This window comes from Armigeres subalbatus, chromosome 3, assembly GCF_024139115.2.
Source record: "Armigeres subalbatus isolate Guangzhou_Male chromosome 3, GZ_Asu_2, whole genome shotgun sequence".
In the NCBI taxonomy this organism is placed as follows: Eukaryota; Metazoa; Arthropoda; class Insecta; order Diptera; family Culicidae; genus Armigeres; species Armigeres subalbatus.
The window spans coordinates 311,623,666-311,647,659 of NC_085141.1; the positions used below are offsets into that span (position 1 = coordinate 311,623,666).

The 23,994-nt window shown below is 41.3% G+C and overlaps 1 protein-coding gene across 1 annotated transcript in view; it reads right to left on the reverse strand.

Moving 5' to 3' along the window:
• LOC134225275 (cationic amino acid transporter 3-like) overlaps positions 1-23,994 on the reverse strand; it is a 141,251-nt gene that overhangs the window by 81,510 nt on the left and 35,747 nt on the right. The window lies entirely within an intron of this gene.

The following is a 23,994-nucleotide window of genomic DNA, read 5'->3' on the forward strand; positions in this document are numbered from 1 at the left end:
AGGCGATAGAGAGTGAGTCCCTCACTCTCCGGTCAGCATTTATCGGCTCTTTACAACCGAACCTTGACCTCGACTGAAGGATGCTCGATCGACAGTTGGATTTGGTTCTGAAAAGAACACTGGGCAACGAGCCCATACGCAGTTTTTTTAATTCGTTAGTTTTTTAAGTCCAAATACAGAGTAGTAAAGTGCACGTTGTTTGTGTCTCCTCTATAAAGTGTATTTTAATAAATGTGTTAAGCTATTCCAACGATGAGATGTGCTTACTTTATTTTGGAATAACCGTGCATGTGATCCTGGTGGATGCTCCCGGATTAGAGGATTTATACCCAAGAGCTTCGGAGTTGAACTAGACTGATGCCTCAGTCTCCTCTGGATCCCCACTTCCCTCTCCATCCAACGGTCGATGTCGAACCATACTAAAGGGCTCATTCCACTCAATCGAAGATAAGGTAATCAGAAAGGTTCGCACAGGCGCCAAACATCGATTCCCGACTTCTACTCAATACTCATCAAGCCCATGGGTTTCCGGTCGTTTGATCGAATCGGAATCTGAAATGGCGCCAAACGTCGACTTTAGGCTTCTACTCATCGAGCCCATTCCGGCAATACCCATATTGCATGAGTTTCCTATTATCAAATATCTTGAATTCCAAAATGGCGCCAAACATCGATTTCCAGTTTCTACTAATCGAGCCTATTCCGGTAATACCCATATTGTATGCCATTTTAGCAAACGGAAGTCGGCCAACTTGAATTCCTTAGTGGTGCCAAACATCGATTCTGGCTATAGTACCTTGTGGTACCTTCAGCAATGTGATTGGGATTATAGATTATAGAACATTCATGCGTTATTGCTCTGTCTTTTCACGATCTTCCTGCTGGCTTTTTGACTAACTTGTGATATTTTGTTCGTAAAAGGAAAACGGAAATCATTTCATAGCAATTCATACGTACACTTGTTGGAGGATATCTTCAGCTAAGGAGTTGAGGGATATCCGATTCGATTGAATCTGTTGAACGAAATCTTGGGCAGAAAAATGGGAAATTATTTGCTGGCGCTTGGTGCGATTTAGCAGAACTCCGGCCAATTGGTATTTGTTGATTTTTAATGACATCAATAAAATTTTTGTTAGCAAATTCATTAGTTTATCTATTGGATATCCCACAATTATCAGTTTTTAAAAAATATTTTCTTTTGTAGATCTACTAATACCTCCACTATTGGTACCCCTACTCTATATACAAATGACCGATCGAATATTTCTGCAGCCATCTTCAAGAGAAGCTGTGGCGCCTAGTTGCTCTTTTCTTAGAAGTGCCACTTCCAGCTACACCCAGGTTTTTTTATACGGTTGGAGTTCATTAATTTCTAACCTGAACTTTGATTTTTTGTGATTTTTTTTCGTAGGGTTAACTAATTGCTTCATCGACGCTAAAGGTCTTAAACGACAAAAACCAAACCGTGTAAAAAACCTGGGTGTACTGCGCGTAGTCTTGGGCTAATCTACCGTTTTGTAGCCGCAAAATGTTTAGCAGCGACGAAAGAAAGTTCTTATACAGTTCTGTACAAAGTTCTTATACAGAACTGTACAAAAATTGCATTCGGTGGTTTGCTGTTGTTGGCTTAGAAACTTCTTAGTTAATAACTGTGGAAGATCTCAATGAACACTAAGCTGCGAGGCAGCAATGTGCCAGTAGAGAAATCCCAAGAAATAAAAAGAAGCGGGTTAATCTAGCCATTAACGCAACTTCTAGGCACATTGCATGATAGGAAGAGGCGCGATTGACGAAAGCGTGAGCTAACCAACAACTGGGAGGGAGAAACAGATACGAAAAATGTGTGTGTCAAGCCGAGCGGAAATCTAGCTGTCAGATCAACAAGACTATTGACGAAATCAAGGTGATCAATAAAATCATGAACTGAAACTTATTGGTGGCCCCAGAAAACATTGATATTAGCTTAAAAACTACAAGCCGCATCGTGGTAGGAAATCCGCACTTATTTTGGAGTCCTTAAGACACTTTGGCAACGATTTTACCATGATAAGTCCTAAAATACCATTTGTGGTAGCGGACAGAAATGATGCATCTCTCCAACGATGGTCTAACAGGCTTGTACCACCTGCGGAATTGTTGCGAATCGCTCAATAATGCTAATATTTGTTAAGCCATGATTGAATAACAGTTGCGAAGCATGTAGCCCATTGATTCTCGTATCCAATTAAACAAACTGAAACATTTTAACTGGATCGGATCAAGCAATTCGGCGAATCTCCGCTCCGGCTGCTGTCGATAGGAGTCAGTCAGTCGGTTAATCGAACATTAAATCGTTGTGAAAGTTTTGCGTCATACGCCATTTCTGCAAGGCCGGCGAAAAAAGCACCAATTCAATGGGACAAAACAACAACACAAACACACCTTGTGTGCCTGGCGCCGATCCGACTATTCACCTGCCGCTGGCTGGCCAGCCAGATCAACCAGTTCCACAAAAAATAGTTCCGACTGCACCCTACCGCCAATACAGTCCTAGTCCGGCGTATTTTAGTTGATGGTTCACTTGTGAATTTCTATTTCGTTTTCCATCCAACTCGTAATAAGCCACATTTTATTTTCCTAATATATATGTTACATTAGGCAACCATCACGACGACGTAGATGGGAAGCCATCAGCGCGCAATCGATGACGGTTTATAAAAATCGCGGGTTTTTTGCAGCTACGGTGGTTTTTAAGTATAGGGGAAGAAGCAAACCAGCACAGTTTATGGACGAGTATGCAACCAGAGAGGGTAATTTAAAATCTAACACCACCCATTACACTTACCTCATCGTGTCTTAGTGTAGCGGTTTGAGACCACCCAACCTTTCTTTTGTTTTGGAAATTTATTATGATCATCCATCGATGACGGGCGACTTGTAACCGATAACACATGGGCCCGTGGTACAAGACTCTCATTTTCGGTACCAGAGGACCCACATTTGATGCGTGGTGAAACATTCAAAAGTAGAGGAACGTAACACGTTCATACTTCAGATTTTATAGAAAGAAAATTTCGCTTACAGAGCTTTACTTCCCTTTTCTGTTAAGTAAAAACACACTAGTGTACACTTGTACCCGGAACTCACGGGGGCGTGGTCACGACACGCGCAACTTCAAGAGCCGAAGACTTCTTTACCAAATGGAACAGATCCCCTATTTCATCTCAAAATAAAATCAATCAAAAATTGCCCATCTGTTTTGGTGCTACCCACCTACCAAACCAATTGGATAGAGTCTAGCGAGTCAACATTCCTTATACCTACATAGAATGAAACCTACTCCACTCGTATTTGCCCTTCAATAGAACTAGTTACGCGCGACCGACACTGTGGGACCGAGTGTTAGGTAAAAGAAATAGATACGTACGCAAAGCAATAAGTCGGTCATACGAAGTTGATTGGCAGAAAAACTTGACCCTCTGGTGAATATGTTGAAAACTTGTTTTGAGAATAAAATTATAAGCAAAAAATCGCCATTTCCTTAACTGCCCATGATCGCATATTTGTAACATTTGCATTTTGGTTGATTTTATAAATCGTTTGTCAATCCTCCCCACAAGCTCAATCTATTAAAAAACTATTTCATGTTATCACAATTACTTATTGTGAGTTAGGTATCTTAATATTGACTACATTTGCTGCTGAATGATATAACCTTTGGATGAATTTGCATTTATTTTTCGCCAAAATATGAACAATAGAATCAACAATAATTTTTGAACCCACAGCAAACTGCCAAAAAAGCACTCAAAACAAGTCTACGTTAGTCTACTAAGGGGGACGCGGGGGGTTTTCCAAAAGTCCACGTAGACTTTTTTTTTAGATAACAATTTATGCAGCAGCTTTGTGGGAAGTTCACTTATTTGATTTTTAAGGATTTTTGGCTGAACTACGGCTTTAAACTATCATGGATTTCACTTGGAAATTCTTCTATGTTGAGCAGGAAAATTCTCCGAAGTGTTCAATAAAAACTTTCGATTTTTCTTTTAATTTCCACTCGGATTTTATTACAAATTGTACTAGATTATCTTTTGATTTTCGACAGGAACTTATATGGAAACGACAGATGATTCTTGAGAATTTACACGGGAAATTATTTCGTACTTCAACGGAAAATTCTTTGGAATTTACAAAGGAAGCATTTTGGAATATCAAAGAAAAGGTCATTTGAATTTCCAAAAGACATTCTTTAAAACTTGTAAAGGAAATTTTCCGAAATTTTCGCGGGAAACCCTTCAGAATTTGAACTGGAGATTTTCTAGGAAGTCTCTGGAAAACTTTTCTTAGTTTCGGTAATTCGGTAATTCTTCGGAACTTTCGCCAGGAATTCTTTAGATATATAAGCGAAACTTTTCAGAATGTCCATGGGAAATTATAATAAAACTGACGGCCATTTATTCGGGAGTTCAAATGCAAATTCTTTGGAATTATTGATGGAAAATCTTTGGCATTGCTATAGGGGGAATGACTGCTTTGGCAGGTTTTGTTCTATTATTGTCAGGGGGGTTTTTATTACTGATTATGCTCAAATTTGGCCTAAACATTCTATGCATATTAAGGCTGTGAACCATTCCACGGATTCGTTTAACTTTTAGTTAAAATTTGACAGTTCGATGGTTATTTCGCTGTGGTTAATAATAACCCTGCTCCGGAGCATGGTTAGATTTGACAGTTCGATAGTTAAACTTTGTTCGCGAGAAAATTGGCGCCAAATCCATTTCGTTCCAAATAACTATCAATCTGTCAAAACTCAAATGGGTCGGCTTCGGAGTACAATTTTAACCACGATGAGAAAATAACCATCGGAATGTCAAATTTTAAATAAAAGTTAAACGAATCGGTGGAATGGTTCACAGCCTAAAGAATATTATGGCCAAATTTCAGAAAATTTGGTCGACAAAAACCCCTCTGACAATAATAGAACAAAACCTGCCAAAGCCGTCTTTTCCCCTAGAAATTGTTAAAAAAAATCCACGAGAAATTATAATTTCCCACTCTTTGAGTTTCCGCAAATAAAATATTTGCAATTTTTGTAAGAAAACCTTTTTTTACGAAAATTTATTCGAAATTTTTACGAGAAATTCACCAAAATTTTAACTGAAAATTCTTCATAATTTCCATCGAAAATTATTCGGAAAATTCTTTGGAATGTGGAAATTGCTCCAAATTTGATTACAGAAATTTAAAAATATCGTAGGAAGCCATTCTAAAATTCCACGGGAAATATTTCGAAATGTTCGTTTAAACTTAAAATTACCTCGGGAATAAAGTTTAAATTTTCACTGAAAATTACTAATTACGGAAAAACTTTTGGATTTTAGAAGGAAATTCCTAGAATTTTTAAGAAATGCATCGATTTTTTGACGGAAAGTTCTTTGAAGTTTATCGGGAAACTTGAAAGGTTATCAATCAGGAATTTCTACAAAATTTCAAAGAAAAACTTATTGGAATGTTGACTCGGCATTCTCGAAATTTTTCGAAGTTCTGAAAATTGTTCTACAAATTTGAACTTGCGTGGAGAATTATAGTTCAGATGCGTTACAGATTAGAGGCAATGGCGCGTTTGCAAAAGTGATGGCGGCGGTGGCGCACACCTCTATGAGGAATCGAGTTCAACAAAAATTAAATTGGCTTTGAGATTCGGTTTCAGGAGCTATGTACAAAAAATTAAATTTTATTACGTTTTAAATTGATTTTTGTTTTGTTGGGTTTTGTTCAGTTTAACTTTGTTATGTTAGAAATTCGAATTTTTTTGTAATGTTTACATACTACAATGGATTTTAATAGGTGAATTGCTTAAAACATGGTTGAACTCCATATTTTTAAAATCGCACATGATATTTTGTAAAATTTAGAAAAGTCTACGTAGACTTCAAATGGGGGAGGGGTTTCGGAAAAGTCTACGAAAGTCTACTAGGGGAGACGGGGGGTTTGAAAATGTGAAATTTCGGTCTACGTGGTTTGTGGACAGCCCCAAAGTTACCCCAAATTGGAAAATCAAAAAACTCGACAAAAAGCATTTTAAAACAAGTTTAAAACAACATTTTTAAAACAAACAACAAAATACTAAATGATTGAACGCAAATTACTGAATCTATAACATATAACTATATGTAGCAGTACTCGTTTTAAAAATATGAAAAAAGTTTTGATTTCACTTACGGGGGAAATATTTACAAAACAATTAAAAAAATGATCAATGTTACCCCGGATTACGGTAATCTAAGCGAAAATTTATTTTCAGTCCTCTCTATTAGTTGGTTTGAGTATATTTGAGCCTTTGTGCTGAAAACAAGTGATTGTATTCGATTTCAAGAAGAGTTAATCAATCATTTCATGGCAAATGGCAACTAAAAAGATCTCCAGAAGGTATCCAAAAACACAAACCGCCCTATAAAACTGTCAATCCAAAAAATAAGTTATTCCATAATGATAATTTATCTATAGGATCCATACCAGAAAATACGCTTGAACGAAACTACACTCAACCCTCTTTTTACGGCAGTTTTTTTTTTACGTCACTTCGTTTTAGGGCCTCCTTTTTACGGCACGTGAAGTAAAAAGAATTTCATTGACATCCAAAAGTAAGCCTATAAGAAGGCACTCTTAGAAACCCAAAGAACAAAGTAGATGCTTTGTATATTCATCATTGGCCTTCAACTATTGTTCCATTCCAGGTCATTCAAGAAATTTCTGGAGTCTACACGCGTAACCAGTCTTGCAAAATGTCGTGACCATCACCAGATGATCAGATATGAAAACAAAAACCACCACGCTTTTAAACGATGTTCTTTACTGACAATCACTGCAAGCGCATCGTGACATGTAGAAGCTGACACGTGAGTACCTTCGGTAAACGTGACACCCAGATTGACAACCACAAGCTGAGAGCCATAAAGAGCATCAGGTCGGTCAGCTGTCAAAAGTGCAGGTGTTCGAGAGTACGCCTGCCTTATCCGTGTAAACCCATCTTACGCACTAATATACTCCAGCCGATGAAGAGGGCAACCTTCTACACAGCGACTGTGGTATATATAAAGATAAGGATAAGGACACAGAAAAACGACAACAAAAACAACAATCTAAAATCTAAAACATTGAACACGCGGTTGAATTATAAAATATTATTTACTTAAAATCAGCTAAAATTATGTAAGTACATATTATGAAACCTTCCTTAATTGAAATGATTAAATTATACTATGTGAACTAACTTTAATAATTGAAATTATACAGACGAGAACAAAGTAAACAGACAGTTGCGGACAGTAGACAGACAGACTAAAATTAGGACTATTAACGTGAGTAGTAAATTATGTACCCTAGTGCTAAAATAACGAAAAATTAAAATCCGCAGCTTAAAGCATTCTCCCATAAAAACGGGTTTGCTACAGAGGCGTCCGAAATCCTTCTGTCGTATCCGTCGCAACAAACTTTAAGGTTAATACCTCGAAGTGAGTGCTACTAGCAGTCGGAATGTCGGACTCGAATAGAGTGCCAGACAAGCGTCGCGGTGTCATCCGACAGCTGACGGACGAAGAAAGCTACGTCGCCGGCCGTTGCCCCTCCTGCGACCGCCCAGATGTAGCTGATAGATGGATGGTCCAATGTGATCTATGCCAACGGTGGTTTCACTTCTCATGCGCGAGAGTCGATGAGAGTGTTAGAGACCGTAGTTTTGCGTGTGGCACTTGTGCACTGCAACATGGTTTAGAATCAACCCGATCAACCACGTCCAGCACCAATTCAGCGAGAAGACGGCTCGAGCTTTTAAGATTAGAAGAAGAAAAGGAAGTACAGGAGAAATTGCTGGCGGAACAAGTTGAAGAGGAGGCCGTGCTACAGAAGAAGTTAGCGGAAGAGGAAAAGGAGCGTCGGAAGAGGATCATGCAGGAGAAGTTGGACATTGCCAAGCGGTATATTACCAAGAAGTACGAAGTGCTACAGGAGGAAGAATTATCGAATAAAGGTGGGAGCCGGAAAAGTCATGCCAGCACTAGAAGCAAACTGAGCGATGTTGAAAGGTGGATAAATAATCAAAATTTGGCCATGGCCACTGGATCCGGGACAAACCAAGTCCCCATCGGTGCCACGGCGAATGCCGAAATTAACCCCAAATCAACCGCTGGTAGATCATGTGTGGGTACTATTCCGAAGAAGTGGGTTGATAAACAAGCTTTGGCCATGGCCACTGGATCCGGGACAAGCCAAGTCCCTATCGGTGCCACGCCGAATGCCGTAATTAACCCCAAAGCAACCGCTGGTAGTTCGGGTGGTGGTACACTTCCGACCGTTTCGACACAGGCTGATGTCCCCTATACGTCTATAGCAGCTGCTGGTTCGTACGACTTCAACAACATTGCGTCGTGGGGAATACTCGTACCTCGTTCTGTTCAAGGCCCAGTGAATTCAGCTTCGATTCTTCATTCATCGCAACCAACAACGTCCAGTGCTCCAGTGGAAAAAGGGCAGATTTCTCACACCGCCAATCATGAAGCAGCTAACAGTTATCCCTCAGTGGGAACGAAGCCAGTTGGCCCACCTGTGTTCGTCATGGACATATCTCCACCTCACGTCGGTGAAATGTCTAGAGCGGATCTAGAACGAGAGCTGCTGGAACTGCAGCAACAGTTAGCCAACCTCAAGCGAAGTTCATCCGATCAATGCCCAGCCCCCGGCAACACTAACAACGTTTCATTTCCGGTAACTAGCCAAAGTGATACGATAGGAACAGGTACGTCAAACTTGCATGTTCCCATTCGAGTGGCCCAAGAAGTAGGTAGACACACGCAGTTTCCGCGCAGTAACTCAATAGGGACTCAGGCAAATGTTAGTTTTGCTACACAATGTACCACACAAGACACTGTTTCGAACGCTAGTTTTCTTCCTCGCTGGAACTCGATAGTATCGTCAAGCAATTTGGCATCGGACCGGTCAGGGGTTCCCAATCCGAACAATTATAAAAATCCCATCGTTCCTGCTGGAAACTTGTCCCAACAGTACCGATCAAACCTGTCAAATCTCATCAATCGACCCGTTTTTTCGGTTGAAGCACATCCTTATCCTTGCGTCACGAGTGAAAGAAATGTTTCGAATCCAATTAACCCGCAAATCGCCTTTCCTGTTGATGTTTCCTCCCGTCCGTTCGTCGCGAGTGTACCGAGTGTTCCAAATCCAATTGTTACGCCGGTAGTGTCACAAAGAGCGATTCCTGATCCATCGGCCAGTTATTGCGGACCGAATTCGCAGCAAATCGCCGCAAGGCACGTGGTACCCAAAGAGCTTCCGGAGTTCACCGGTGATCCCATAGACTGGCCTTTGTTTGTGAGCAGCTACAACAATTCGATATGTATGCGTGGATGTACTGACGTCGAAATCCTTATGCGGCTGCGAAGAAAGCAGTTCGGGGCATCTTTATCACCCATCAAACGTACTGTAGATTATGGCCAACTTGGAACACTCTATGGGCGTCAGAAGCTAATAGTGAAGTGCTTGATGAACAAAGTGTATTCTACTCCGGCACCGAAAGCAGACAGATTGGAAAGCCTCATCAGCTTCGGACTCGTCGTGCAGAACCTTTGCAGCCAGCTACAGTCGATGGGTATGGAAACCCATTTGTCCAACCCCTCTCTACTCCAGGAACTCGTAGACAAGTTGCCGGCTAACATCAAGCTGGACTGGGCTATGTATCAGCGACAAGTTCAAGTGGTAGATTTGCGTGCTTTCGGCACTTACATGACAACAATCGTGTCTGCAGCAAGCAATGTCACACTTTACGTAGAACCAATGAGGAAGCCAGATAAGCCTAAGGGGAAGGAAAAGGGTTTTGTCAACGCTCATTCAACGGAAGCCCACAGGAAAACTGAACGCAACGCTAAAAAGGAGGAAGTCAACGTAAGTGTAGATCACCAACCAAAACCGTGTCTGCTGTGTAAGAGGGATGGACATAAAGTGAAAGACTGCAACGGTTTCAAGCAGTTGATGTTGGAAAATCGTTGGAAAATCGCTCAGCAGTTGAGCCTTTGTCGTCGCTGCCTGATCCCGCACGGAAAGTGGCCATGCAAGGCCACGGTTTGTGGTGTTGGAGGCTGCGAAGGACGTCATCATAAGCTGTTACATCCTGGAGATCCCCAATCGTCAGCTGCAGGCGCAGTAAACCCAATAAGAAGTCAACCTACACCATCAGCCACCTTAAATATCTATCGACAGCTTCCGTGTCCGGCACTTTTCCGGATACTTCCTGTAACACTCTACGGAAAAGATTCGTCAGTCAACACATTAGCATTTCTTGATGATGGATATTCGCACACGAGATCGCACACTGATCGAGAAGGACTGGGCATTTACGGCAAAGTGGAACCCTTGTGCCTTCAATGGACCGGAAACATCCGACGAACAGAGAAAGATTCTCAGAACGTTCAGCTCGAAGTATCAGCGATTGGTAAACATCGGAAGCACTCGTTGGATTATGTGCGTACGATCGACAACTTGGATCTACCTCCGCATTCGTTGCATTACGCCGAAATGACGCGTAGATTCGACTATCTCAAGGGACTTCCTGTGGACAGTTATCCTAGCGCAGCACCTCGTATCTTGATCGGCGCCGACAATGCTAAACTGTTGTTGACACTGAAGAAGCGAGAAGGGAAGTATTGCGAACCAGTCGCGGCGAAAACGAGGTTGGGTTGGACCATCTACGGCAAAGCAGAAGGTCTTACTGGCTTACCGGAACATCGTCTCCTCCATATTTGTACCCGGTCATCCGATCAACAACTGCACGATGCTGTGAAGAATTTCTTTTCAACTGAAAGCATGGGCGTAGCTTTGGTTCCGCAAGTTGAAGCCGAAGAAGATCGCAGGGCACGCGCAATTCTGGAAAAAAACAACCGTTCGTCTGGCGACTGGGAGATTTCAAACTGGCCTGTTGTGGAAGTATGACTGTGTTGAATTTCCTAAAAACCGATTCATGGCGGAGAGACGATTGAAGTGTTTGGAATGTAGCTTGTCAAAGAAACCGGAGTTGTACGCGAACGTTCGTCAGCAGATGCTTGACTATCAAGCGAAAGGTTACGCGCACAAGCTAACCGATGAAGAAGCTGTCAGCAGTGATCAAAGGAAATTGTGGTATTTGCCGTTAGGAATCGTGCAGAATCCCAATAAACCCGGAAAAGTTCGGGTCGTATGGGACGCTGCTGCAAAAACTGGTGGTGTTTCCTTGAATTCGATGCTCTTGGCGGGCCCGGACCTTCTCACATCGCTATCGTCGGTGTTGTTTCGTTTTCGTCAACGAGAAGTTGCTATTACAGGCGACATTAAGGAAATGTTCCACCAGATCGTTATTCGGCCAGAAGACCGGCAAGCTCAGCGCTTCGTGTGGCGGAACCATCCAGAAGAACCAGTGCAGGAATACGTTATGGACGTAGCAACGTTTGGGTCAACATGTTCACCATGCTCTGCCCAATACGTAAAGAATAAAAACGCTGAGGAATGGAAACACATATATCCCGAAGCATCAGCAGCCATAATGGAGAACACCTACGTAGATGATTACGCGAACAGTTCGGATACGATTGAAGAAGCAGCTCGTGTAGCACTCGAAGTGAAGGAGATTCATGCAAGCGCGGGATTCGAAATTCGGAACTGGCTCTCGAATTCCGTACAAGTTCTTCAACGGGTCGGGGAGCAAAGTTTGGATACTGCGAAAAGCTTCTCTGTGGGAAAGTCCGCCGATGCGGAACGAGTCCTGGGTATAACGTGGCTTCCAGAAAGCGACAACCTCACATTTGCCGTCAAGTTTCGACCTGACATTCAACAGCTGCTGAGAGGAGAAATAATCCAACAAAACGTCAAGTCCTCAGAGTCGTGATGAGTATTTTTGACCCCCTTGGACTTGTGGCGGCATTTGTTATTCATGGCAAGTGCTTGATCCTGGACATTTGGAGAGCAGGAGTGGACTGGGATGAACAGATTCCAGCGGAGTTGGTTAATCGATGGCGGCGCTGGGTGGAAGTACTCCATAATCTCAACCACGTAAGGATTCCGCGCTGTTACTTCCCTGGATATGAACTCCAAAGTCTTCACAACAGGGACTTCATGTGTTCATCGACGCGAGTGAGCGTACGCCTGCGTTGCTTATTTCCGGATTGTCGACCGCGGCCAAGTCCGCTGTGCACTTGTTCCTGCCAATACAAAAGTCGCCCATCTAAAATCAATGTCGGTAGCCTGACTAGAATTGCAGGCTGCAGTTATCGGAGTACGGTTAATGATATCGGTACAGGAAAATCACACTTTGCCAATCACTGTGATCTGAGATGATTATAGGCCAGTGCAGTCCTGGATTCATTCAGACCCACGGAAATACCGACAGTTTGTGGCATTTAGAGTTGACGAAATAAGTCCGCATTGATGGCGATGGGTTCCGACGTGGCTCAACGTTGCAGATAAGGCTACGAAATGGGGCAAAGGACCTTGCTTCCAAACTAACAATCGGTGGTTTATAGGGCCTGAATTTCTTTACAAGGACGAATCTGAATGGCCATTTCAAGAGTCATCACCACCGAATACTCCGGAAGAAATGCAAACGACTCAAGCTCACCATTGAGTTGCTGCGGAATCTCTAATTCAATATAGCCGATTCTCCAAATATCAACGGCTGTTGCGGACTGTGGGTTATGTTTTACGCTTTATCGATCGTTGCCGGAGAAGAGCTGATTCGAACGTTGTGATGACAGAATACTATCGAGAGAAGAACTTTTCAATGCAGAAAATGCAATGTGGCGGTTGGTTCAAGCCGAAGAGTACTCAAATGAGCTGTCAACAGTGCGAAAAATCAACAGTTGCTACCAGAGCAAGCGAATCGGCTGGAGAAGAGCAGCCCACTGCGCAAGCTGTCCGTGTTCCTGGATGAAAAAGGGTCCTGCGTATTGAAGGGCGAATTGGTGCTGCTAAATTTGTTCCATACGGACCCAAGTTTCCCGTAATTCTTCCGAAAAAACACCGCTTTACCGACTTAGTCATTGAATTCTTCCATCAACGTTACGCACACGGGTATGGGGAAACAGTAACGAATGAGCTTCGACAGATTTATTATATTCCCAGTTTAAGGACTCTTGTACGAAAAATAGCCAGGAAATGTGCTTGGTGCGCAGTGTATCGTGCTGTTCCCAAAATCCCACGGATGGCACCGCTTCCAGCTGCTAGAGTAACCCCGTACGTTCGACCGTTCAGCTTCATCGGTATTGATTACTGCGGACCCTTTTTAATTCGTGTTGGAAGGAGCAATGTTAAACGATGGATTGTCGTAATAACTTGTTTGACTGTGCGAGCCGTGCATCTAGAGGTGGCCTATAGTTTGTCCAGCGAGTCTTGCAAGATGGCTATCCGGAGATTCATAGCTAGAAGAGGAGCCCCGCAGGAAATATACAGCGATCAGGGCACCAACTTCGTCGGTGCGAGCCGGGAATTACGTGCCGAAGTTTCGGCAGTAAATCGTGAATTAGCTGGAACCTTCACCAATCATGATACCCAGTGGCGTTTTAATCCTCCAGCGGCACCACACATGGGTGGAGCATGGGAACGCTTGGTACGAACGGTGAAGTCTACGTTGGAAACAATATCCGTCAGCAGGACACCTAATGAAGAAACCTTTCAGACACTTCTGACCGAAGTTGAAGGAATCATTAACTCCAGGCCCTTAACCTTTGTACCGTTAGAAACGGAAGATGACGAAGCGCTCACACCCAACCATTTCCTTATGTTGAGCTCTAGCGGTATAGTTCAGCCAACGCAGTTGATGTTGGATTACAGCGGACGTAAACTCAGGACCAACTGGGACCAAATACGGAGTCAACTGGATGAATTTTGGACAAAGTGGATCAAAGGTTATCTGCCGATGATCTGCCGTCGTACGAAATGGTTCGACGATGTCAAACCGGTCAGCGTTGGAGACTTGGTTGTCGTTGTCGATGAAGGTGTGCGGAACAGCTGGACTCGTGGGAAGATTATCAAGGCGTTTCCTGGCAAAGACGGTCGGGTACGTAAAGTAGAGGTACAGACTTCAAATGGAGTGTTCCAGCGACCGGTTGCCAAAGTGGCAGTTCTTGATGTGGCTACTAGTGGTATGGCTGAGGATGACTAGCAGCAATACGGGTCGGGGAATGTTCGAGAGTACGCCTGCCTTATCCGTGTAAACCCATCTTACGCACTAATATACTCCAGCCGATGAAGAGGGCAACCTTCTACACAGCGACTGTGGTATATATAAAGATAAGGATAAGGACACAGAAAACGACAACAAAACAACAATCAAAAATCTAAAACATTGAACACGCGGTTGAATTGTAAAATATTATTTACTTAAAATCAGCTAAAATTATGTAAGTACATATTATGAAACCTTCCTTAATTGAAATGATTAAATTATACTATGTGAACTAACTTTAATAATTGAAATTATACAGACGAGAACAAAGTAAACAGACAGTTGCGGACAGTAGACAGACAGACTAAAATTAGGACTATTAACGTGAGTAGTAAATTATGTACCCTAGTGCTAAAATAACGAAAAATTAAAATCCGCAGCTTAAAGCATTCTCCCATAAAAACGGGTTTGCTACAAAGGCGTCCGAAATCCTTCTGTCGTATCCGTCGCAACAGCAGGTGAGCACCGTTATTGATTGATTTTGTTGTCGTTTGATTGGACTGACGTCGATTTTAATTGATAAATTGGATAAATCAATAGTTAAATTAAGGGTTCATTCACAAATTACATAACGCTAATATGGACCTGGGGGCTGAAAGCCCCCACCCACCCTCTCGTAACGTATTTTGTATGGGAGGGTTCTGAAATTTGTATGGGCCGTATTTGTGAATGGCTCTAACTAAGTTTTTACCAATTTGATCCAAACTATCTTTTGAAAAAGGCCAAATTTTTTTATTGATTTTTCAAATGGATACAATCAAAAACGACGCATCCTACAAAAAATGTTATATGGGTGACTATCGCAAAATCAGTCAAAGTTTCTAATAAAGATATCGGAAACAATTCAAATTGAGCCCTACACTGAAAAAAATCAGTTTCAACAGTTTCAAAAATTATAACTCGATTTGCGAAAAAACGCTTTTTGATTTGTATGAAATTGTGTCTCAAGATAGGTGATTATGTTCCTACCAACCGTCCATACATCGCAAGCTGGGCACTTTGAAGGAAAAAAGTTTTCTAACAAAAACTTTTCTTGTCGAAATTATTTTCAGTGTATTTTTATCCGTTGCGATTAGTTACGACCTAAATATTGTACTCTGCTTGACTGTACAGGAATATTTAAATATATGTATGTATATGTTAAATCCACTGGCACTCCTTGACACTGAAAAAAGTCAATTCGGACAAGAAAAAGTTTTTGTTAGAATAACTTTTTTCCTTAAAAGTACCCAGTTTGCAATGTATGGACGGTTGGTTGGAAGCATACTAATCTATATTGAGACAAAATTTCGTCCAAATCAAAAAAGCGTTTTTTTGCAAATCGACTTTTAATTTTTTTAAATCGATTTTTTTTAGTGTAGGGCTCAATTTGAATTGTTTCCGATATCTTTATTAGAAACTTTGACTGATTTTGCGATAGTCACCCATACAACATTTTTCGTAGGATGCGTCGTTTTTTAATTGTATCCATTTGAAAAAATCAATAAAAAAAATTTGGCCTTTTTCAAAAGATAGTCTGGATCAAATTTGGAAAAACTATGTATGTATGTACTTTTCTTTTAATAGCACCTCTTAAAATATTGCACAAAAAGTCAATATAAACAATAAGAACACTTAAATGTTCCCAAAAATTCTATTTTGGCTTCATGCATTTTTATCACAGCAAAAATCCATTAATTCCGCTAAGTGGATTATTCCATTGCTGTCGAGCGTTGATTTCGAACCAAACACCGCATAGGTCAAGTGATCATCACGATAGTCAAGATGACATGGATATGACAACCACAACATCAGGAAAGTTTCCTATCATTCATGCTGGTGATCACAGGCAGAAGAAGTGAAGACATGGTGAGTGACCAAGCGCTAGTTGCTAAAATGTCACTTTCATGGTGATCGTTACACCAAGCATGTGAGATCCACATTGAGCATCACAATTGAGTACTTGACACATGACCTGGATTTTGTTATTGTCACGCTTTGCGTGACTTGTACGGTGACACTTTGCAGCACTGCGCGTAACCAAGGACCTAAGGTCTACAAGCGGAACGAAAGAGCTGTTATCTCTTTTTAAAAACGGTTCATGCCCTACTTGATATATTAAACCAAATACTGTTCCAGGTCATCCGAGAATTCCCTGGAGTATCAAATCCAGGCATATGAGTTGTTCTAAGATCTCCAAATTGCCCTTGAGTTTGAATCAAATGGTCTGCCGAATCAACCAAGGCTTCCATGATGTACCCAGCCGCGGTAACAACCCAATTATGTCCTTCGAGTATTTGTCGTTCACTCGCGTCTCAAATGTAGACATGTGAGTTGTTCTAAGACCTCCAAATTATCCTGGGGTTTGTATCAAATGGTCTGCCGAATCAACCAAAGCTTTCATGATGTCCCCAGCCGCGGTATCAACCCAATTATGTCCTCCGAGTATTTTACTCCCACTTGCGTCTCAAATCCTGACATATGAAATGAAGTAAGATCTCCAAATCGTCCTGGAATTTGAATCAAATGGTCTGCCGAATCAAACAAGGCTTCCATGATGCACCCAGCCGTGGTAGCAACCCAATTATGTCCTTCGAGTATTTGTCGTTCACTCGCGTCTCAAATGTAGACATGTGAGTTGTTCTAAGATCTCCAAATTATCATGGAGTTTGTATCAAATGGTCTGCCGAAGCAACCAAGGCTTCCATGATGTCCCCAGCCGCGGTACCAACCCAATTATGCCCTCCGAGTATTTTTCTTTCACTTGCGTCTCAAATCCAGACATATGAGATGTAGTAAGATCTCCAAATCGTCCTGGAGTTTGTATCAAATGGTCTGCCGAATCAACCAAGGCTTCCATGATGTCCCCAGCCGCGGTAACAACCCAATTATGTCCTCCGAGTATTTGTCGTTCACTCGCGTCTCAAATGTAGGCATATGAGTTGTTCTAAGATCTCCAAATTATCCTGGAGTTTGTATCAAATGGTCTGCCGAATCAACCAAGGCTTCCATGATGTCCCCAGCTGCGGTACCAACCTAATTATGTCCTCCGAGTAATTTTCTTTCACTTGCGTCTCAAATCCAGACATATGAGATAAGATCTCCAAATCGTCCTGGAGTTGGAGTCAAATGGTCTTCCGAATCAACCAAGGCTTCCATGATGTCCCCAGCCGCGGTAACAACCCAATTATGTCCTCCGAGTATTTGTTATTCACTCGCGCCTCAAATGTAGGCATATGAGTTGTTCTAAGATCTCCAAATCGTCCTGGAGTTGGAGTCAAATGGTCTTCCGAATCAACCAAGGCTTCCATGATGTCCCCAGCCGCGGTAACAACCCAATTATGTCCTCCGAGTATTTGTCATTCACTCGCGCATCAAATGTAGGCATATGAATTGTTCTAAGACCTCCAAATTATCCTGGAGTTTGTATAAAATGGTCTGCCGAATCAACCAAGGCTTCCATGATGTCCCTAGCCGCGGTAACAACCCAAATATGTTTTCCGAGTATTTGTCGTTCACTCGCGTCTCAAATCCAGACATATGAGATGCAGTAATATCACCGACAAACCGACGGGCCTCTCTGATTCCAAAATTGGCAAAAAAATTACAATCGTTTTACTCCGAGTGTAGTAACTCGTTCTGTCATTACTGACAATAACGTTCATTTGATAGAAAAAGTCAAGAAAAAGAAAAAGCAAAATGCGCGCAATCCACCAGCTGGTTGACGTAAACATTATTTGCACGTTTCAAACAATCTACACAGCGATGAAGAAAAAAATTACTTGGTAATTTATTTTTACTTGGAAAATCTTTTTCGATGCTTAAATCAACAATTAAGTCCTTAGCATCATTACACACATTTTTGAAAGTCGAATGTTTTTCATTTGGCTAACAAATCCTATCATAAAACTCTTGATATTTAGATTATCGAAAATTGATTATTATGTGGAAGCTGATGAAATAAATTAAAGAGTGCATGACCAAGTTTGCCCGCACATTTGTGAGAGCTGTTGTGTAAACCATCGCACAGATGGAGCTAGGTAATGAAAGGAGAGTAATTGCCAAGAAATTTGAAGAACTTTATATGGAAAGGCACGTCGGTTTGTCGGTGGTAATATCTCCAAATCGTCCTGAAATTTGAATCAAATGGTCTACCGAATCAACCAAGGCTTCCATGATGTCATCAGCCGCGGCAACAACCCAATTATGTCTTCCGAGTATTTGTCGTTCACTCGCGTCTCAAATGTAGGCATGTGAGTTGTTCTAAGACCTCCAAATTATCCTGGAGTTTGAATCAAATGGTCTGCCGAATCAACCAAGTCTCTCATGATATCTCTAGCCACGGTATCAACCCAATTATGTCCTCCGAGTGTTTTTCTTTCACTTGCGTCTCAAATCCTGACATATGAAATGTAGTAAGATCTCCAAATCGTCCTGGAGTTTGAATCAAATGATCTACCGAATCAACCAAGGCTTCCATGATGTCCCCAGCCGCGGTATCAATTATGTCCTCCGAGTATTTGTTGTTCACTCGCGTCTCAAATGTAGAATATGAGTTGTTGTAAGATCTCCAAAATTATCCTGGAGTTTGTATCAAATAGTCTACCGGATCAACCAAGGTTTCCATGATGTCCCCAGCCGCGGTATCAATCCATTTATGTCCTTCGAGTATTTTTCTTTCACTTGCGTCTCAAATCCAGGCATATACAAAACATGTGCATGGGCTCTGAGGACGCGGACTAGAGGACTGAGGACTATTTGTCCACACTCCAGGTCAATTTGGAAGGCCTAGAATATCGCATCTCATGTACAAAAAATGTGCTTGGAGGACGCGATTGGTTGCATAACTGTGCTGGGGACATAGGGCAGTTTGGAGAACCTGAATCATGTCGCTTATAAAGATGAAAAAAATAGGAACAAATCTTCATTGGGGACATATTTCCAGGCGAGGTTGATTTGGTAGACTATTTGATTCCTACTCTAGGGCAATTTGGAGGATCGCAAGTAAACTATAAATACTAGGAGAACACAATTGGGGGTTGCTAAAAGGACATCATGCAGATCGTTGTTCATTTGGTAAGAAATCTAAATACACTTAGTGGACATAATGGCGTTGATATCGTGGCTGGGGGCATGATGCAAGCCTTGTTTGATTCAGTAGACCATTTGATTCAATCTCTAGAACAATTTGGAGATCTTACAACATCTTACATGGCAGAATTTGAGACGCAATTCGCAAGCTATCCAAATTCCAGGGCAACTTTGAGATCTTACAACAGCTCATATGCCTTGATTTGAGACAAGTGAAAGACAAATACTCGGGGATTATAATTGAGTTGATACCGCGACTGAAGATATCATGGAAGCCTTGGATGATTTAGTAGACCACTAGATTCAAACTCCAGGATAATTTGGAGATCTTAAAGCATCTCATATGCCTGTATTTGAGACGTTAGTGCGAGACTAATACTCAGAAGAGAAAATTAGGTTGACATCGCAGCTGGGGACATCAGGGAAGCCTTGGTTGATTCGGTAGACCATTCGGTTCAAACTCCAGGACAATATGGAGACCTTAAAACATCTCATATACTTGGACTTGGGACTCGAGTGAAAGACAAATACTCGGAGGGCATGATTTTGATGATACGGTGCTGAGGACATCATGGAAGCCTTGGTTGATTCATTAGACAATTTGATTCAAACTCCAGGAAAATTTGGAAGTCTTATAACACCTCATATGTCTTGTTTTGAAACGCAAGTGAAAGACAAATACTCGGAGAACATAATTGAGTTGATACCGCGACTGAAGACATCATGGAAGCCTTGGTTGATTCATTAGATCATTTGATTCAAACTCCAGGACAATTTGGAGATCTTACAACACCTCATATGTCTTGTTTTGAGGCGCAAATGAAAGGCAAATTTTCAGAGAACATATTGAGTTGATTCCACGCCTTATGACATCATGAGGGCTTTGGTTGATTCGATAGACCATTTGATTTCAACTCCAGGACCGCGGCTGGGGACATCGTGGAAGCCTTGGTTGATTCGGTAGAGCATTTGATTCGAACTCTAGGACAATTTGGAGATCGTATAACATCTCATATGCCTGAATTTGGAGAGATCTTACAATACCTCATGTCCATGTGAGACACAAGTGAATGTATTTAAAAGTATCCAACAATCAATAAATTAAGTGTAATACTAGAAACAAAAAGCAAAAACTATTTTTACGTCACATTCGGTTTACGTCCCCCCAATAAGTGGCGTAAAAACAGGGTTGAGTGTATAGTATTTTGGTTCTCGATAAAACGGGGGAATTAACTTTCCCCATCTACCCTACAGTTATCTTGCCAGATATTTTCTTGAAGGAAATTATGAAAATTATTTTCAAACCACCCTGAATTCGGGGGTTACGCAAAACAAATTAAAAAAAAACTAATAAAAAATATGTCACCTTATGGTTGGGTGTTTATCTAATGTTCACAATAGAATATATTACGAGTGGTTCTGATGGGGTAGAGGAAGCTAAAATAAGCGTTACCCTTTTTGTGAAGCGGTCCTTCAATCATTATGTGAATAATGTGGGGCCCTCCTTAGCCATGCGGTAAGACGCACGGCTACAAAGCAAGACTGGGTGGCTGGTGGCTGGTGGCTTGGTTCCATTCCAATGTGCCGGTCTAGGCAATTTTCGGATTGGAAATTGTCTCGATCTTTCTGGGCATAAAAGTATCATCGTGTTAGCCTCATGATATACGAATGCAAAAATGGTAACCTGGCTTAGAAACGCAGTTAATAACTGTGGAAGTGCTGAAATCCAATCGCCTAGGTTAGGCATGATGATGTGATGTGTGAATTGTGATTATCAATAAAATACAGCTCACATTGCATCACGTAGGTTGTCTTTCTCTATCAATTAACAAACGTCATCGAAAGCCTTATTACATTTCTTAGATTAAAAACAGTCATAAAACACATTTCATGCGTTGTTGGTGAGTACTCGAAATGAGCATTGTCGGACGTTTACTGTTTTCTTCAACTTGACTCTAGTCGCGGTTCGACTCACGTGTTGCGGATATTTTTGCGCATCCACTTCGGCGAGACCCATTAAGTAGGTATCCACGACTAGGTACGTCGTCGTTGTCTAATCGTCGATGACGAGGAGGGGAGAAAGTCAATTCGTTCGGTCCCACTGTTGGTGACTACCGGTGAGTGGGTGTGACGGAGCTACTTGCGGTGAACGTCCATTGTTATTGTAAACAATGTAGAATGTAGTAAAACTCGTGTTTCGATTGACTTTATCTAGGTGTTTGCCAGGGTGTAAAGTGGTTATTTATGGAAAAGATAGAATGAGGTCTTATCATAGTTGGAACAGGGATTAGTTCCAAGAAATACTGAATGAGTGATAATTCGACCTCATAGATAAAGTTCACAAATCAGTAAAGTGTGTACAAGAGGAAAGCTCGAGTATGGAAAAATAGCTTCAAAATACTTGTCTGGAGCAAACAATACCTAGTACTGTTTATCATATATTAAATAGTCCTATAATAGTGATTATACAAACAGTTGCAAAAAGATGATGTTTTCATCACGAGTTGCACTACGAGTGCTGAGCAAATCGTGTTTTGCAACGAATTACACACACTATTTTTATTTATTTTTTTTTTCAATTACGTAATGTGGACTTAATATGAAAAACCGGGACCAAACTGGTCCAGTCTGATTCATTTCACAGGATTTTTTTGCGTTGCAGCAACTCCGGAAAAAACAAATTTCAATTTTTATTTTCCAAGGGAGGGCTTTTGGCAGAAAACTGTATGGCATTGGACAGTCCTATTAAGGTCACTCCTGACGGAATCCAATTTTCAAAGTACTCGTGTTTTCAAGACCACACCATTCGATACGGAAGCAACGCACAACTGTCATTTTTATTTTTTCAGCTTTGCTTGGATTTGAAAATTGGATTTCGTCAGGAGTGACCTTAACATGAACAAGTTTAACATAACTCTGTTCCTCTGTGACGTGACAGATCATAGCAGCCAGTCAATCCAAGCCTTGGATTCCAAGGTTCCTCGCGAGGTTGAGTTGCGACTGCAAGCAATGCTAACATGATGAGTGATTGATATGCGTGATGTTGAATTGCACATTTAGCGATCCTGCCAGGAGTGTGTTCCAACGTTTCTCGTAAACTCATCATGTTGTGTAACTTCTGGTCGAGCAACGGAAGTCGTCTGGGGTGGGCTACACCCGCCTCTTTTCCCAGGGTCGTCTAAGATAAAGTGTGTGCTGAGGTTGATCAAAGAACAAACGTATCACTCTCGGTCTTTTATAATTTTTATTACTCACTCTACTGACACTGAGTGTGTCATGTGTGTGTGTGATGTGTTGCGTTGGCCGACCGGCATGCGAGGTTAGAAACCTCTGGATCGAGATACAACGGTTAGGATATCGCGTCTAGGGCTCACTGATGGCATTCGCGTGCTCGTTGGTGGGCTTTACAAAGCGGGAGGACTAGTAGGACTGCTGCATCGATAGGGCTGTCTTCCGACAGGGCCGATAGACGACCGTTTGCTCGACGCTCTAAGGCGGAGACTGAAACTCAATGGGTCGTAATCGAGGAAAATAAGGCAAACTGAGCAATCTCATGTAAAAAGAGGAGCACACTATATTTCACCTGATTCCCAAGGTAAACAACTTATCTTATTATAAACTTTTTCACTTTTTAAACTTTTGAATAAATTTTCCATCGAATATTAATTTTTGGATAACTTCCGTGCTTCTGACTTGTAATGAAGTCTGCGTGGAAAAGAATTGCTATTTCATGCCTAACTATTAGATAGCCTCAATTTTCTCTTATAGTGCCATGCCCTTACCCGAGCAGGAGAAACTGGCTAAATAATACCTAATTTTGTTATTGATACCATTATCTGTTATTAACTAGCCTTGCATAAGAGATAAAATACCAAAGTTATACCAAAAATTAATATGCACAATACTTGAGCCATAACATAGCCTTAAATTCTATTTCAATACCAAATGCATAACCAATTATTATTCGTTTGGTATTGAAATACCTAAGCATGTTATGCCTCAAGTATTCTGCATATAAGTTTTTGGTATTATTTTTTGGTATTTTACCTCTTATGCAAGGCTAGTTCATACCAATTTCTGTTATCGAGGTCGTCGCTCCTGCTCGGGTATCGTCATTCCCGATTAATCGATTTCATTCGATCCAGCTGGTAATATTTCTATATGTAGAGTGTGCCTAGTATTTAACGAACTGTGTTTTGTGTAATTCAACATGACCGACAACATGAGTTTATTTTAAATACATGCCTAGTTTCTAATTATTAAATCTAGACTAACATTTGAAAAGGGCGTAACAGCCAAAATTTATTCCTTCTGATTCCTCGTCTACGTATATAGCTATAAATGTAGACGAGGAATCAGAAGAAATAAATTTTGGCTGTTACGCCCTTTTCAAATGTTGGTCTAGAAATTAAGTTGAGATAAATTCGAATGTCCAAGCAACGTATTCGGTCATACCGAATGATAAATTTGCCTCAAATCCGGCGAGTTGAAAGGCCTTGTCTTTTTGTTCAAAAATCCTGGATAAAGAATCCACAAAAACTAATACAGTCCCTTCCCGATTTTGGCAACACGACCGGATATTAATGTTGCCAAAATGGGGATGTTGCCAAAAACGGGAAAAAAATTTCATACAAAAATTCAATTTTTTTTTTATTTGCTTGATTGAAGCTAAATACTTAGAAATA